A 16,927-nucleotide genomic window follows, 5' to 3' on the forward strand; every position below is an offset into this window, starting at 1 on the left:
AAGGAAGGGTAATGTCATTAAACTTTGAAAAGTCAGGAAATCTAACATAACTTCAAATCAATTACTTAGGAAGGTGCTTCTCAACTGTGGTCTTTATCCTGTTGGCTGCTGCTACACCTTTGGGCTCTCAGGGCTCTTACTGCTGGTTTCACAGGAATTCCACTAAATAGGGTCTGCCTGTCAAAACCACCTCCCTTCCACTTCTAGTCTGCCTTGCCCAGCAGCAGTGGACCGGCCATGCGCCCTTGGGAAAGGGATTGAAAATCTGCGCACAGCTCTTTCTTATCTTTCCTCATCCCACCTCTTTCAGTTTTAAAGACCTTATTACATCCTAAAGTTTCTGATGTACTGATCAAAATGTTGCAGTGAAGGACAACAGTAATATCCAAAGGGCTTGTGTCAGTGAAGGAGTTAAAGGAGACATTTTCCAGGCATTTGGCCTCAAATTAGCACTCTGGAATGTGGGGAATGTTTTAAACATTAAAAAAAAAAAAAAAAAAAAAAAAAAAAAAAAAGCTGAGTTGTATATTATAATACATGGTAACTTTTTAAATGTTAGGGTTTCATATCACAGAACATACACACTGGAAATTAAATGACCCATTGTTTTGAAACTTCTGCTGTTCAGAGCCTTACCTAAGCACTAGTTATAACTGATTTAAAGACAGGAGGGGAGGCCTCAAATGCCTTGTGTATCATTTGAGGTTCTACTTCCATTACTTTTTATAAAAGCTTGGACGAGCCAAATTCCCAAACATTGGTCTGAAGATTTAGAGCTCATTGTACAATTACCTCTGGATCAGGTCAATACTGAATTTCTTGAAAGGTGGGGGAAAACAAAATACTAGAGCAAAGAGAGGAACAAATTGATTTTCAATCTGCCATTTTTTGAGAGAGGTTTATTTTTTTGTACATCAGGTAGGTTTCAAAGAGATTTCTACCGTGGAAAATTTGACTCTAAGCTCTTTGAGAATACAAAATATATCCTGTGTCTTTCTGATGAACCTCACATAATTGTGTCCTTTGCTTGGAGGAGGCGGACGGAGATCTTGGAAGAGCACAGAGAGTCTTGTGATGGCACAGCTGTCTGGTCAGTGGTCAGGCTGGCAGTGGCCTGAGGCAATGGCTTTGGAAGGACAGCAAAGCCTGTCTGGTCCCAAAAGGCCTCCCCACACTTTACCATTTCCTCCATTCAGCAACTTCCCCTTCTCTTCACTCCAGCCATTGCTCTTTGATGAAAGTTAAGTTCCCTGCCCTGGACTTGCTTTAGAAGGCCACTTGGAGCTAAGTCCTGGCCAAAGGCGAAATGGAGGGGATCAAACTTTTCATTCCTCTCTTCTGCCCTGTTCTTTTTTTTTCGTTCTCTAGTCTACCTCCTTCAGAAAGAATTTATGATGGTGATTCTTTCATTAATTTATGGACCTGGAATCTTGGGATAAGATTTGATAATTTAGGGAGGGGAAGGAAGAATTCCGGGCCATGATTTGCTTTTTTTCTGCCTCCAACACATGAAGAGACACCTTCCTTCTTGAGGTCGGGCCTCCTGTGTTTTCTTAACACCTTCCAAATGATCTAGATTTATCATGGGTTTCTCTATGAAAGACACTAGTTAGCCAGGAAGCAATGCAGAAACAACTGACTTCTCCCCATTCCCCCATTTTCTGGGTAGGGAAGGCTTGATGATAAAAGCAGTAAGCGTTAAGAGTAGAATTATGGTTAGCCAGTGAGTGGGAAACTTCATCCTCTTCAAAATAAAAATGGCTAAAAAGCTTTGCTTAGGGTTTTCCTTCCAGTGGAGCATGATGCAGCAGATCAAAAGAAGATGGTTTTAGGTAAGTAAGAGCCCACTGCTGGATCCAAAGGAGGTGCAGAATTAGGTGATGTCAAAGTAAAAAGAGAATTTTACAAGATATAAATGAGTATATCTGAATGCAATGGAGTCCTTCAAGCACCTGCTTATATATCCTCAGGCAGAAACTCTTATAAATAAACCTGATCCATTAGGGCCTTTTGAAAGCTCACCTAAAATTGTCCTTGTCTATTAGATTGCACTCTCATTTTAGGAAGATAATAGAACCTGCCAGAACATTTGAGAAGAGAACATAAATAGTGATCAAATTTGTCTTATTCAAGATTTCTATCACATATCATCTACCATCTATCTATCTATCTATCTGTCTGTCTGTCTTTGTCTATCTGTCTATTTATCATCATCATCTATCATTTATTGACTTATTTTTTGCTATGAATTTAGAATACTTGATGGTGTCTAAATTGTCATATAACAAATGTAAACTGGCATGACATTTCTTCGGACATTAGGCCATATTCTATGTTTTGGGTTTTCAGGCATCCTAGAAAGTTTTCCCCTACTCCCGTAAAATTCCAGCAATAATGCTGACCATGGTTCTAATGCATAAATGTCATTATTTTGCTGTATTATAAATAAGCTTATTTAGAACCCTTTAGAGAATAGAACTGAAAATGAGACGAGTAGAAAGTTGCCTAAGGAGTCCTAAGTTTCAAGGGGGAAAGGAGTAAGAACAGTGGAATTTGGAGTCTCACAGTCCATTTTATAATTATGTTCAGCTATTGCCATAGATATCCTATAGGTGAATGAAGAAAGCTCTTAAATGATGGATGATCTTATGTGCTCCTCGTATGCGTGGGGAAGTACATTCAGTACCTTAATTAATGTGGGTTTTGGAGACCTCTTCACGCAGAGGAGCCTTGGTTTTAAGATGGGAAGGTGGCTGTATCAAGGAGAAATACTCTGTTGTTTGTGTCGGTCACCACGAGGTAGACAGAGGTCAAAAAAGCAGGGTATGCAGGGAGCAGGAACTAATCTTAACAATTTTATGGATAGAAAGAGTGAAAACTTACTTTCTGCAGACCTGGTTCTAGAAAACGTCAGTATAACAACCATGGTACATATTAACTACAATAATATGCTCCTGAATCATTTAACAGTATTGTCTTATTCTTTTATTCTTGGTATTAGATTTTTTTATTCCCTGTTAAATATTTAAGTCTTCATAGGCATTGGCTCTATGGTCTAAGTACCAACCTAGATCTTTGTGCAACTCCATCATTAGAATAAATTGGTAGAAGTGGAATTCCTGGGGATTTTGATGCTTATCAACAATCTGTAATCTAGTGGGGTTGTACTGATGTATATAGTTACCAATAGTGTTTTTTCCCTCACATACTTGCCAATAATAAATATTCTAATTCTTTTAATATTTGTTTATGTTGGAGGTGAACAAATTAGATACCTAATTAATTATGTTAGCTTTTGGAAGCAAATACTTTATTTTCATTTATTCTTTTTACAATAACAGACTTAAGGCTACAAATTTTCTTCTAAGCACAGATTTTACCATTCCTTTTGAGAGTTAGCTCCCATTGTTGTTATTCTTTAGTTTATATTAATAATTTTAAAAATGTTTAGTTTGAGTTACTTATGAGTAGTTGAAAATTGGTATATAGTCGTTCTTGATTGAAATGAAATGAAAATATTTAAAAAAATCACATGATGAAGCCCATGGAAGTTTTTTGAAATTTTATTTATATAGCATTTCATTTTTTGCTTTGGTAAACGTTTCAAGGACATTTTCTGTTTGCAGAGTTTAGGGTATCTATTACTAAGGCTCTTAATGTTATCTAAAATTTATATTCTTTTGCACTGTCTATTTAATGTGTCAGAGATAAGCCCACTGACAATTGCATTCTTAAAAATTATTTTTGTGTTTCTAATATTTTTGATTATATATTTTGAAATTTGATATTTGGCTTTTAGTTCTGTAATGTCTTCACTGTAGAGTATAACTTTCATTGACATAAAATAGCTCTCTTTTCTTCTATTAATGCTTTTGACTTGAATTCTACTCTTTTTGATATTAATGGGACTACTTCTCTTCTTTTTGAATATTTTTATGCTGTCTTAATTTAGTGTGTCTTGTAAATAACAAACACAGTTGTGGTTTTGTGTGTGTGTTTTGTTTTGTTTACTTACAATTAGAGAAAATGCTTGGCTTTTATGGAGGAGTTTGATTCACTTATTTTTTCATAACTGGTATGTATGGCTGTACTTCTGCATTTTATTTTCTGTCTGCGTGCTGTCCTCTCTTTTGTTCTTTCCTAACTTTACGATATTGATTAGATGTTCTTAGTTTTTTTGTCCCACTGCTTTGGAAGTTATGAGCTCCATATTTACATAACTAATGATTATTTTAAAAATTTAAATACTACATTTCAACCTGTATTTGTCAATCAACATAAAGAATGAAACAGTATCTGATTATTCTTTCATAGCTGTATATGAAAATTTCATATTTTTTAGAAACACCATCTCCCCAGTTTTTCTTAAAAAGTTTTGTGTTATTAGATCTTAAAGCAATCCATATCAGGGTATAATGGAGAAAAGTATAAGAAGATAGAATAAAAAGATAGAAGTTGTTTATAAATAATGTTAGAAGCAAAAAAATTACATTAGGCAGCTAGGGAGAGGGGCTAATTTGAGCAATAATCTCTTTGAAAAAAATTAAAGATTTTATTTTAGGTTGAATGGCGTAAGATGGCTGGACATACTTTCACCAAATTTGCTTGTTTGGGATGGTCTGATTAAAAATAGAGACCAGGTGGTGGGGCCACCAGCAAGAGACACCTCAGTGAGTTCAGCCTCCAGACTGGTGACCCATATGGGGTTGCAACCGAGATGTTCCATGCAAGCAGGTCTCAGGGAAACCTAGTACAAGATGAGCCGAAATGGGGTTTCATCTGTTTCTTGATGCATAATTAGCAACTCAGAAAAACCCACTACAGCAACAGTAAACTTGAATACACTGTAGGGATCAGGTAAACCCGTTCCACAAATCCTAGGTTTCAGAGTTTATTTATTTATTTTTATTTTAATTTTTTTTGTCTTTTTGCCTTTTCTGGGGCTGCTCCCGCAGCATATGGAAGTTCCCAGGCTGGGGGTCTAATTGGAGCTGTAGCCGCTGGCCTACTCCACAGCCACAGCAATGTGGGATCTGAGCCATGTCTGCAACCTACACCACAGTTCACAGCAAAGCTGGATCCCCAACCCACTGAGCAAGGTCAGGGACTGAACCCGCAACTCATGGTCCCTAGTCGGATTCGTTAACCACTGAGCCGCGACAGGAACTCCCAGAGTTTAGATTTAATATGATGGATGGGAACCTGTTTCTGGTTCCAAGAGAGAAGTAAAATCTGGACCAAACAGCATCCATTAGTCTCCTCTGCCTCTATTAGTTCCTTGGAAAATTCTAAGAGCAATCATACATTTCCCACCCTTGTGTTCACCATAGGAAATGTTTTCCTATATAGGACTTATGGATGCATAGGCAATGTGACTTCCACAATACATTTTGTTTAAATTTTAATTATTAGGATTTTAATTCCACAAAGATGTAGTTCTTATGAAACATTCTACCTCTTCATGAAAGAGTCGCAATTTGGGACCATCATAGTATATTCTGGTTCCTGTAAACTAACAGAAAATTTATACTCTTTTTTTTTTTTTGCTTTTATAGGCATCTCTTTAATTGCCTAATAAGATCTATGGTGAAACTATGACTTGCCTGACCAGTCTTCTGTTTACGGAAAAGGTTAAAAAATGATCTAAGAACACTGTTTTGGAAAGGAACCAACTCTTACTTCATCGGGAGTCAAAGCAAAAGGAAGAATCCAGAAGTATCAGTTGAAGGTAGTGAGTGGGAGTGTGTGTGTGTGTGTGTGTGTGTGTGTGTGTGTGTGGCGGGGGCACAGGGCAGGGGTGTGTTCATAACTGATCTGAAGGAAAACAATTGGGAAGGGTAAAGTCCACTGAGTTTGGTTTTTGAACAGCTTGGCCTGTTTTGTGTCAGTAGACAACCTCTGAGATTATATGCAAAATCTTTCTAAACCAGGGCTATTATGACATAACTGTTACCCAACCAAATGGCAATATTTGCAATATCAGCATGGAGCATCCCACCTCCCATTATCCAACTATCTAAAATGCTATTCATTTTCCTTGGTGAGACCTTTTCTGATTCCTCAAATCAGAATGTTTTGTCCTTTCATTCGACTCCCCACAATATGTTGCTTGTCTACTCACCGTAGCATTTTATGAGGCATAATTTACATACAATAAAATTCACTCTTTTAAAGTGCATATGTTGGTGCAACTGTAACATTTCTGTAGCTATTATTACAGTCAAGGTATAGAACATTTCCATCTTCCTCAAGCCCCGTTAGAGTCAATCACCTCCATCTACCCCAAGATTCCAGCAGGCAGTGCTCTCTTTCCTGTCCTCACAGGTTTGTTTGTTTGTTTTTTTAAAGTGTCTTAGGAAGGCAGCATGGCATAGGTGCTATTTGATGCAGAGGTTAAGAGAATGAATCTGTCCCTATAGTTTCGCCTTTTATAGGATGTCTTAGAAATAGAACCGCACAGCTTATAGTATTTTTAGTCTTTTAAAAAAAATTTGGCTGCACCCATGGCATGTGGAAGTTCTGCAGCAATGCTGGATCTTTAACCTATTGTGCTGGGCCAGGGATTGAACCCGCACCCCTGCAATGATCCAAGATGCTGCATTTGGATTCTTAACTCACTGTATCACAGTGCGTTTTTAGTCTTTTATTTCTGGCTTCTTTTCCTTAGCACAATGCTTTTAAGTTGTCCATGTCGTTGCATATGTCAAGTGGTCAATTTTTTTTTTATTGTGTTGTATTCCATTTTTTTTGATTACCACAAATTGTTTAGTGCTCTTTATCTTCATTAAAAGTAAACTTGTTACTTATAGACAGATGGTGACATTTATCTTATACAAGGCATGTCATAGGTGCAGAGGGTAAAAAAGTTAAGACACAGTCCTGATATTTCTGAGAGTTTTATATAAGCAGATGATATTAGTATAATAAGGCTGGGACAGAAGAGGCACATTTAGAATAAATTGAGCTTTTCAAGAGAATAAAATTAGCTTAGAAAAGAAAGGTGGAGAAAAGCAGGAGAAGAAGAGGAATGAGCATGAATAAAGGCATGAGGACATATAACAGCATAGATAATTCTCAGGACTTGCCTGAGATGTCAAAGGAGGCTAAGAAAATACGTAGTAGGCAGCTCTTAGGAGACTTGGAAGGTGCTTGTTCTTTATTATTGTCATGTGAGGGCGTCTTTGTTTGTTTGTTTGTTTTAGGGCCATACCTGCGGCATATGGAAGTTCCCAGGGTAGGGGTCAGATCAGAGCTGCAGCTGTCAGCCTATGCCACAGCCAGAGCAACACCAGCTGCATCTGCAACCTATGCTGCAGCTTGGGGCAGCAGTGAATCCTTCAATCACTGAGCGGACCTAGGGATCAAACCCACAGTCTCATGAATACTAGTTGGGTTCTTAACCTGCTGAGCCACAAAGGGAACTCCTGATGTATTTGAAGATGGGAGGGAGTCTGATTTGTGTTTTAGACTAGATTTAGTGTGGCAAATGGAGTACAAAAACAAAATCAAACCCATAGTTTTAGCTGGTCTTTGCTCTGTTGCTGACCCGTGATAGTGAGGACCTGAAACAGAAGAGGAATCTAAAGGGTAGAGAAGTAAGAATCAATTTGAGAAAACTAGGAGAGGAAAGACCTTTGTTATTGAGCGATTATAGGCAGAAAGTCCTAGCACGACAGAAAGAATGACTCCCACGTTTTCAGAAAGCATGTTTCAATGGATATTCGAGTAGCTTTGAGGAAAGGAGGTGATTTTAGACTTAGTTTTGGACATAGTGGGTTTGAGGGGCCTAGTTTGCTTTCAAGAGGAGATTTTCAGTAGGCATTTGTGTTTATGAATCTTGACTTATGTTTGAAGATAAGGCTGCGTTTAGGAATAATTAGCATATAAATGAAATATATGAAAATGGAAGATTTAAAGTTCTTGGAGAGTAGGGATAAAAATTCTATTCGTGTCTGTGTTTTTCATGGCTCACAATACAGAGCCTGAAATGCGGAAGATGCCCTGAAATATTTGTTGAGAAGATGAATGAATAAAAGCCTATTTCCAAATGAAATTCTGTGTTCTGCCTTGCACTCAGGAATTCATGGGATTTAGACATATAACTAAGGCATGGAATTGCATGACCTAGTTAAAAGCAGCTGGATAACGTTCTCTAGCTATGGCAGAGAGAGCTTTGTGCAATGAACGAACAATCACCTTATAGTTATTTTCTGCTTCTGGGTTGTTGAGAGAAAGAGAGATGGCCACCTGGAGCCTGGATTGCGTAGGGTGCCAAACCACCACTATGTCTACCGTTAAGTTCTACCCTGATTAGACCAGAACCGGGTAAATGAATGTTTCATCTTGCATCTTTCTACATAAACAGATGTCCTTTACCCACAGATAAATTTAGAAAACCGTGTGGTTTTAAAGACAAGGGAAGCTATTTTTTCGACTTAGGAAAAAGGTGGCTGCTCATCGTCACTCTTAAAGACATGTTTATTTTTTAAAACCCAGGTAACCAATCCCAGCTCTTCTAAGAAGCCTTCTGAGATCCTGCCAGTTGGAATTAATCTCTATCTACCACTTAGTGTTACAGTATTTGTTTTAGAAACTGCGTGATACATTGGAAAGAGCCTGGATTTGGGGGTTATGTAGTCATAGGTCCTATCTTGGTGTGGGTAGTTAAATTTCTCTGAGTCTCACTCTCCTTATCTGTAAACTGCCAGTAATAATGTATACTGGGGTGGGAGGGGGCCTGTGAAATAATCGTTTCCCATTTTTAAGCTCCAAACCTTGAAAGATAATAGGAGACAGATGGGCTTAACATGAGAGTTGTTCCTTCCCAATTCATTAATCTGTCAAGCCTCTCCTTCTTTTGCAAGAGGCTGATGAAGAAGCTGCTAGGGTGAGTCATATGCTTTTCTTTCCTTTGGAGCAGACTAGGAATGGGGAATAAGTATTTCCTTATAAAAATACTTTTTTTTTTTTTTTTGTTCAATCCCAGCAGAACCCTGAGGCTTTCCTTTTATTTTATTTTTTTTAGATTTTTTAAAAAAATTAATTTTATTGGAGTACAAATAAAATTGGACTTACAATGTTGTATTAATTTTGGGTTTATAGAAAAGTGAATCAGTTGTACATATAATTATATCCATTCTTTTTTCCCTTTTAGGTTATTACAAACTATTGAGTGGATTTTCCTGTGCTATACAGTAGGGTCTCGTTTAATTATCTATTTTATACAGTGGTGTGTATATGCTATTCCTACCCTCACAATTCTTCCCTCCTCTCAATGGTTTCACTTACGGTAACTCTAAGATTGGTTTTGAAATGTTAGGAACAAATCTCATCTGTTTCATTAATGTTAGATATTGAATTTCTCTCCAGAATTATTATACTTCTTTCCCCATATGATCTTTAGATATTGTAGGGCCATACGCTTTTTTTTTAACTTAAAAATAACGTCTAATTTGAAGTATAAATATATGTACAGAAAGGTACAAAAATCACATATATACAGCTTGGAGTTTCTGTTGTGGCACAGCAGAAACGAATCCAACTAGGAACCATCAGGTTGCAGGTTCGATCCCTGTCCTTGCTCAGTGGGTTAAGGATCCGGTGTTGCTGTGAGTTGTGATGTAAGTCGCGGATGCAGCTTGGATCCAGCGTTGCTGTGGCTCTGGCGTAGGCTGGCAGTTACGGCTCTGATTAGACCTCTAGCCTGGGAACCTCCATATGCCGCGGGTGTGGCCCTAGAAAAGACAAAAAGACAAAAAAACCCCAAAAAACCCAAACCCCCCCCAATCCAAAAACAAATATATAGCTTGAGGAACACATCTGTGTAACCATCACCCTTATTAAGCAATAGAACACTGCTTGCATCCTAGAATACCCTCTTGAGTGCCCTTCTGGAGCTAAGGTAACCATTAGTTTTATTGCTAACCCTTATATTAGTTTTGTCTTTTGTTTGCAGTGTGTTTGTGCATGGTCTTAATCTGCTCAAGTTAGGTACATGAGCTGCATTTACTTTGTTTTGTATAAAAGTAAAGGGTTCATTTTTACTTGCTGTATCATTTTCTCTTGCATAAACATATTACCATTTATTTATGGAATTGATTAATGGACATGTGGATTGTTTCCTGTCTTTTGCTATTATGAATAAAGTTAAAATGAAGAGCCCTGAACATTTTTTGGATATTTGAGTACATACAAAAGGAGGGAGATTGTTGTGACAGTGTAAGTACGTATTTAACTTTGGTAGATAATGCAAAAATATTTTTCCAAACGGTTGTACCAGTTAACATTCTCACCAGCAGGGTAGGAGAATTCTACTGCTCCGTATCATCATCAACACTAGGTAATCTCAGTCTTCTGAATACTAATTACTCTGTTGAGCGTGTTGAGATATCTCATGTGGTTTGAGTTTGCGGTTACCTGATGTTAAATAATAGAGTTAAGAAACTACTCATTACAGGTTTTTTTTTTTTTTTTCATTTAGCATTCTCTCATGTAAAATTCTTGTTCATGTTTTTCATCTATTCTTACGAAATTATCTGTATTTTGTTATTGACTTGCAATTTAACTTAGAACCCAATGTAATTATGATTAATGCTTTTTCATGTCCTAGTTTAATAAATTATTGACTACTTCATGTCATTAAGATATATTTGTCTATTATCTTCTAGAAGATTTCCCTCCCTTTTATATATATATATATATATTTACATTACTCATAGAATTCATTTTCTGTGTATGGCTTGAGATAGTGTCCACGTTTGTTTTTTATGTGCATAACCAACTGAGCGGGAATCTTTATTAAGAAGAACATCTTTTATGAGCTCCCTCATGGCTCAGTGGGTTAAGGATCTGGTGTTGTCACTGTGTGATTCTGGTTACAGCTGTGGTGCAGATTCGACCCTAGCCCATGAACTTCTTCATGCTGCAGGTGCAGCACCCCCAGCTCCCGCAAAAGAACATCTTTTACATTTTCCAATTGTTCATTAGTTTATATACAGAGATTTGTTTCTGGACTTTCTATTATATTCCATTGTTCTGTTGATATAGTCTTTATTATCATGATGTCTTAAAGCCATTGATTTGCACTGTGTTGATGGCTTGTGGCATATTTTTCTTCAAGATTGTCTTGGTTATTCTTAGCCCACAGCACTTCCATGTACATTTTAGAATTATCTTGTCAATTTCTGCAGAAATATCTCTTGGCATATTTTAAAAAAGTTTTAAACTTTGTAATGATTTTATGCTTACAGAAAAATTGCATAAATAATAGAATTCTTGTATGACCTTTATCCAGTTTCTCGAATTAACATCTTACTAGGGTACATTTATCAAAGCTAAGAAACTGACAGTGATATATTACTGTTAACTAAGTTCCAGACTTCATTTGGATTTAACTAGTTTTTCCCACTAATGTCCTCTTTCTTTCTAGGATTCAGTTCAGCATACCACATTATGTTTATTTGTCATGTCTGTCTAGTTTCCTGTGGTCCATGATGGTTTCTCAGCCTTTATTTTTTATCAAGATTTTGATAGTCTTAAGAAGTACTGATGAAGTTCCCGTCGTGGCTCAGTGGTCAACGAATTCGACTAGGAACCATGAGGTTTCAGGTTCGATCCCTGGCCTTGCTCAGTGGGTTAAGGATCCAGTGTTGCCGTGAGCTGTGGTGTAGGCCACAGATGCGGCTCGGATCAGGTGTTGCTGTGGCTGTGGTGCAGTTGCAGTGGCCACAGCTCCAATTAGACCCCTAGCCTGGGAACCTCCATATGCCGTGGGTGCGGTCCTAGAAAAGACAAAAAAAAAGAAAAAAAATACTGATGAATTTTTTTGTAGAATGTTTCTAATCTCGGTTTTTCTGTTGTTTTCCCTATGATTATTCTGGGGTTTGGGGAACTAATGCAGCAGGGTTCACATCTCATCACACTCTGTCAGGGAATACCTGATATTCACATGAAATTGCCATAAACCACATCACTTGGTTAGTGTTTGCCAGGTTTCTCCATTTTAAAGTTACATATTTTTTTCATACACTATTCTTTGGAAGTGAGTCATTAAGTCTTGCCCACCCTGGAGGTGGTGCTGAGAGGGTGATATTAACCTCTGCCTCCTGTAGGATGCACTATCTTCACATATTATTTTGAATTCTTCTGTAAGAAAGATTTATCTCTTTTATTTACTCATTCATTCATCCATTCCTTCATATCTGTATGGACTCAGGTTTCTTATATTTGGACTCAGGTTTCTTATATTTGAGGCTATAATCCAATACCACTTTATTTTGTTGCTCAAATTTGGCCTTGGGGAAATTTTTCAGTGGGGTCCTTGTGTCCCTTTGATGTCTATATCATTTTGTTTTTTAAGCCATTCCTTACTTTTTGGTACTGCAAGATACTCTAGGTCCATCTTGTATATTCCCCACCTCAGTTCCTTTTATTGGAGAATGGTAGTTAGAAATACAGATCTGGGCATTGGGTATGCTCATGGGTACCAATGAAGGCCTAGGCCCTCTTAGTGAATAGTACTAAAAATAATATATTTATATGTAAACAAATATGCACACACACATATATATATGCAAATGTATTTATCTACCTATATCTATGAATACCAACCCATGAATATAAACATCAACAGCTGTTCTGTATCTTTCCATGTATGTATAGATGTATGTATGTATCTAGATAGATAGATAGATATGGACTAAACATGAGTTTGTACTGATATTTCTGACTCCAATCCAGTACGTCCAGATTCATTTTAGTCTTCTTTGCTTGTTCATCTGTAATCCTCTCCTGGTGAGAAACCTGGTACTCAGCATGTATTATCTATTTCTTTCTTTCATAAGTATATGATTAAGGCAGTTTCAGAATTATTTGCTTTATCTAAGAAATTATCTCTACAAGAAAAATTTTGTCAACTAGAGTACAGTGTTCATGTATATTCCCTTTTGTATGTAGCCTTATAATTTTTAGTAAAAACATCACTTTTCAAATGTTTGAATTAGTTTGCACACACTAATATTCACTCTTTGTAATGTACAATTCTGGGTTTTGGCAAATGCTCAGTCATGTGTCCGTCACCCCAGAACAGTGTTTCATGCTAGGGTACCTCTGTAAGTCTCTTTGTAGTGAACACTTCCCCAACCCCTAACCTCTAGCAATTACTAATTTGTTTTTATTCCTTACGGTTTTACCTTTTCATGAATGTCATATGAATGAAATCATACACTTGTAGTCTTTTGGATCTAGTTTCTTTCACTGAATACAAAGCATTTAAATTCATCCATGTCCACATGTAAATCACTAGCTTCTTCATTTTTATAGTTGCATAGTATTTCAGTGTATGGATAGTGTCATAGTTTATCCGTTCCCCTGTTAAAGGACATCTCAGTTGCTTCCAGTTCTTAGCAACTTCCAGTTCTTAGTAAAGCTGGTAGAAACATTCACATAGCAGCTTTTGTTGGAACATAAATTTTCAAGTCACTTTGGTAAATTCCTAGGAGTGTGATTGCTGAGCAGTATGGTGGATCTGTGTTTAACTTGATAAGAATGGCCAAATGTTTTCTAAAGTGTTTAGGGGTTTTTAATCACAAATGTATGTTGAATTTTTTTTCATGCCTTTTTCTGCATTTATTGAAGTAATCATATAATCTCTATTGCTAACTTTCGTTTTCTTAGTGTGGTGAATTACTTTGATTGATAACATTTTTTCCTTTCTTTCTTTTTCTTAAGGGTCGTGCCTGCAGCATATGAAAGTTCCTGGGCCAGGGGTAGAATTGGAGCTGCAGCTGCTGACCTGTACCACAGCCACAGACACAGCCATAGCCATGGTAGATCAAAGCTGCATCTGCAACCTGTGCTGCAGCTGCTACATCACACAAATTTTGAGACGTTATGGTTTTTGTTTTCCACTTAGTTGAATATATTTTCTAATTTCTATTAGGATTTCTTCCTTGACCCATAAGTCATTTGGAAATAAACTGCTTAACTTCCTAAAATTGCATCTTTCACATTTTTCTTATGATTTTTAATTTAATTACACATTAGAAAATAATCTGCATGTTTTCAAGCTTTTGGGATTTATTAAACTTTTTTGGCTTGGTATATGGTTCATTTTGGTATATATTCTTTGTACTCTTGAAATGAATTGTTATTTCGTACAGTCAATATTAATTAGATGCACCTACGTTTATACCCTTTATATTGTTCTTTATTCCTTCCTGTGTTTTTCATACTATCATCTTATTCTTTCTTCCTGAAGTACTTGCTTTAATGTTTCCTTTAATGTGAATCTAATTTTATTTGTCTGAGAATGTCTTCTTTGCCTGAGCTTTTGAGAAATATTTTTGTTGGAAATAGATTCTAGATTGGCATTTAGTAATTAATGAGTTTCTTTCAGTAGTTGTTTGAATTCCATTGTTTTCTGTCAAGTAGTCAGCCCTCAGTCTTACTTTTTAAAAATAAGTATTTCTTTTCCCCCCCTCTGCTTGCTTCAAAATTTTCTTTGTCTTTGGTTTTCAGCAGTTTTATTATTTTTTCAGATTTATTCTGATTAGGACTTGTCGTACTCTTCAACTTTGTGGCTTGATAGCTTCTTTCAATGTTGAAACTTTTAAGGACATTATTTTCTCAAAATTACTTTTGAACTATTCTTTCTTCTTCTTCTGGGATTCTAAACACCATCCTGAAATGCCTTGTCTTCTACATTCCCCTCTCCTATATTTTTCCACCCTTTTGCTTTGTGTGCAGCAGCCTGAATATTTGATTTTGACCTTTGGTTTCACTACTAATCTCTTTGTGTCTGTTTCTTTGTTAACGTACCTATTAGTTTTAATTTTAGCTAATGATTTTCTCAGTTCTGGAATTTTTATTTGATTTTTTTGAATAAAATTCTCCATCTCTTCATCTCATTTCTTCAGCACATGAGTAAGATATTTCTAAAATTACATTTCTAATAACATCTTTTCTTCGTCTTCTTTTTTGTCTTTTTGTCTTTTCTAGGGCTGTACCCGCGACATATGGACGTTCCCAGGCTAGGGGTCGAATCAGAGCTGTAACCTCTGGCCTATGCCAGAGCCACAGCAACGCCGGATCCTTAACCCACTGAGCGAGGCCAGGGATCGAACCCTCACTCTCATGGTTCCTAGTCAGACTGTTAACCCCTGAGCCATGATGGGAACTCCTTAACATCTTTTCTCTTATGGGTCTATTTTTGTTTTATTTATCTTGGTTTTTGGCCACATAGCCTTGATTTCTGATAGGCCTTGTGATGTTTGATTGATTGCAGGACTTTAGATAGGAACAACTGTAGAGATAAACTGAGCCTTTGGATAGTGATTTCTGCGTCCCTAGAGGATTCAGTTTTGCATCTGTCAGGCAGTGAGGTATGAGTCAATCCCTTTAATTCAATCACCAATTGAGTTAATTCAAATCTGGGATTCAATCTTTGCAAGCACTCATTTAATTTTGGTTTCTCTCTTTTCCTAAGGTGAAGGACTTTTGCGGGCTGAAAGGAAGGTCTGGGTAGTTTAATATAAACTTTTCCTTTTTTAACTCCAATATTTGTCCCTAAGTTATAAAACTGTGAGAAGTTTGCTCAGCTTTTTAGCCTCTTCAGCTGTCACTTTTTGCTCAGCTTCCTGATTAGCTCAGTAGTCACTTGGGAACCAAAGAGCCCCGATTTAAGCGGAAAAGCAGGACCGAATGTTGGTGCTGTCCCCCTCCGTTTCCCTTACTTTGGGGATCTTGACTCCTTGATCCTTATGGCTTTTGAAACTCTCTCATGTCTTCAAAGAAATGATATAATATATTTAGATACACGCGTAGTTCAGGTTCTCCTGTTTTTCATCAGGAAAGAGTGCTCTGCAACACACTTGTCCTTTTTTTTTTTTTTTTTTTTTTGCCTTTGTCTTTTTCGGTCTGCACCCACGGCATATGGAGGTTCCCAGGCTAGGGGTCTAATTGGAGCTGTTGCCACTGGCCTATGCCTACGCCAGATCTGAGCTGCGTCTGCAACCTATACTATAGCTCATGGCAACCCCAGATCCTTAACCCACTAAGGAGACCAGGGATCGAACCCGCAACCTCATGGTTCCTAGTCGGATTCGTTTCCGCTGCGCCGCAGTGGGAATTCCACACACTTGTCCCTTATGGAAAGGAGAATTTAATTAAAAAAAATGTACCTTCTGCTTTCATACTGAAAAGATGTTGTTTTCATGATTGTAGTTACTCTTATTGTCACTAGTTTGTTGTTGTTGAATCCATAGAGTTTGTCAAGGGTAATAGAATGTTATTTATTTATTTTTGGCCATGCCTGTGGCCGGCGGAAGCTTCTGGGCCTGGGATCAAACAGGCACCACAGCAATGATGATGCCGGATCCTTAAGCACTAGCCCAGCGGGAAACTCCTATAGTATGCTATTTTTTTTTTTTTTTCTTTCTTTTATTAGGGCCGCCTGCATATGGAAGTTCCCAGGCTAGGGGTTGAACCCGAGCTGCAGCTGCCAGCCTATGCCACAGCAACCCCAGATTCAAGCTGCATCTGCAACCTGTATCGTAGCTTGTGGCAACACTGGATCCTTAACCCAGTGAGCAAGGCCAGGGGTCAAACCCATTTCTAGTTGGGTTCCTAACCCACTAAACCACAATGAGAATTCCCCGAGCATGCTATTTTGACAGATGTTCAAGATGGCTGCTACCAGTATATCTCTTTCTTTCAAGTCTACCTGCCAATATTCGTAGTGGGAAACGGCTCTGGACTGCACCCCAGGCACTGCCATTCCCTCCTCTCCTGTCTAGCTCAGGATTGTCAGCAATCCTCCACTGACCTCCTCCTTCCTTTCTCCTCTACTTCTTACTAGTTCTCACTCCTCTCTGAGCTCAAGCTTTTTGGTACATTAAGTTTTCAAAGGCCAAAGGGTGGGAATTAGCAT

At 37.6% G+C, this 16,927-nt stretch overlaps 1 long non-coding RNA gene across 9 annotated transcripts in view; it reads left to right on the forward strand.

The window, feature by feature from the left end:
* The window catches only part of LOC106510382 (uncharacterized), a 331,715-nt gene that overhangs the window by 68,798 nt on the left and 245,990 nt on the right, over positions 1–16,927 (forward strand). For all 9 annotated transcript variants that reach the window (XR_014804071.1, XR_014804072.1, XR_014804073.1 and 6 more), the window contains exon 2: positions 5,556–5,728. This is a non-coding gene — a long non-coding RNA (uncharacterized LOC106510382). The remainder of the gene's footprint in view (positions 1–5,555; positions 5,729–16,927) is intronic.

This window comes from Sus scrofa, chromosome 5 (assembly GCF_054392235.1).
Source record: "Sus scrofa isolate SSC_HxYL_T2T_F1_AM1 chromosome 5, Sscrofa_HxYL_maternal_Yorkshire_Landrace_v2.0, whole genome shotgun sequence".
NCBI classification, from domain to species: Eukaryota; Metazoa; Chordata; class Mammalia; order Artiodactyla; family Suidae; genus Sus; species Sus scrofa.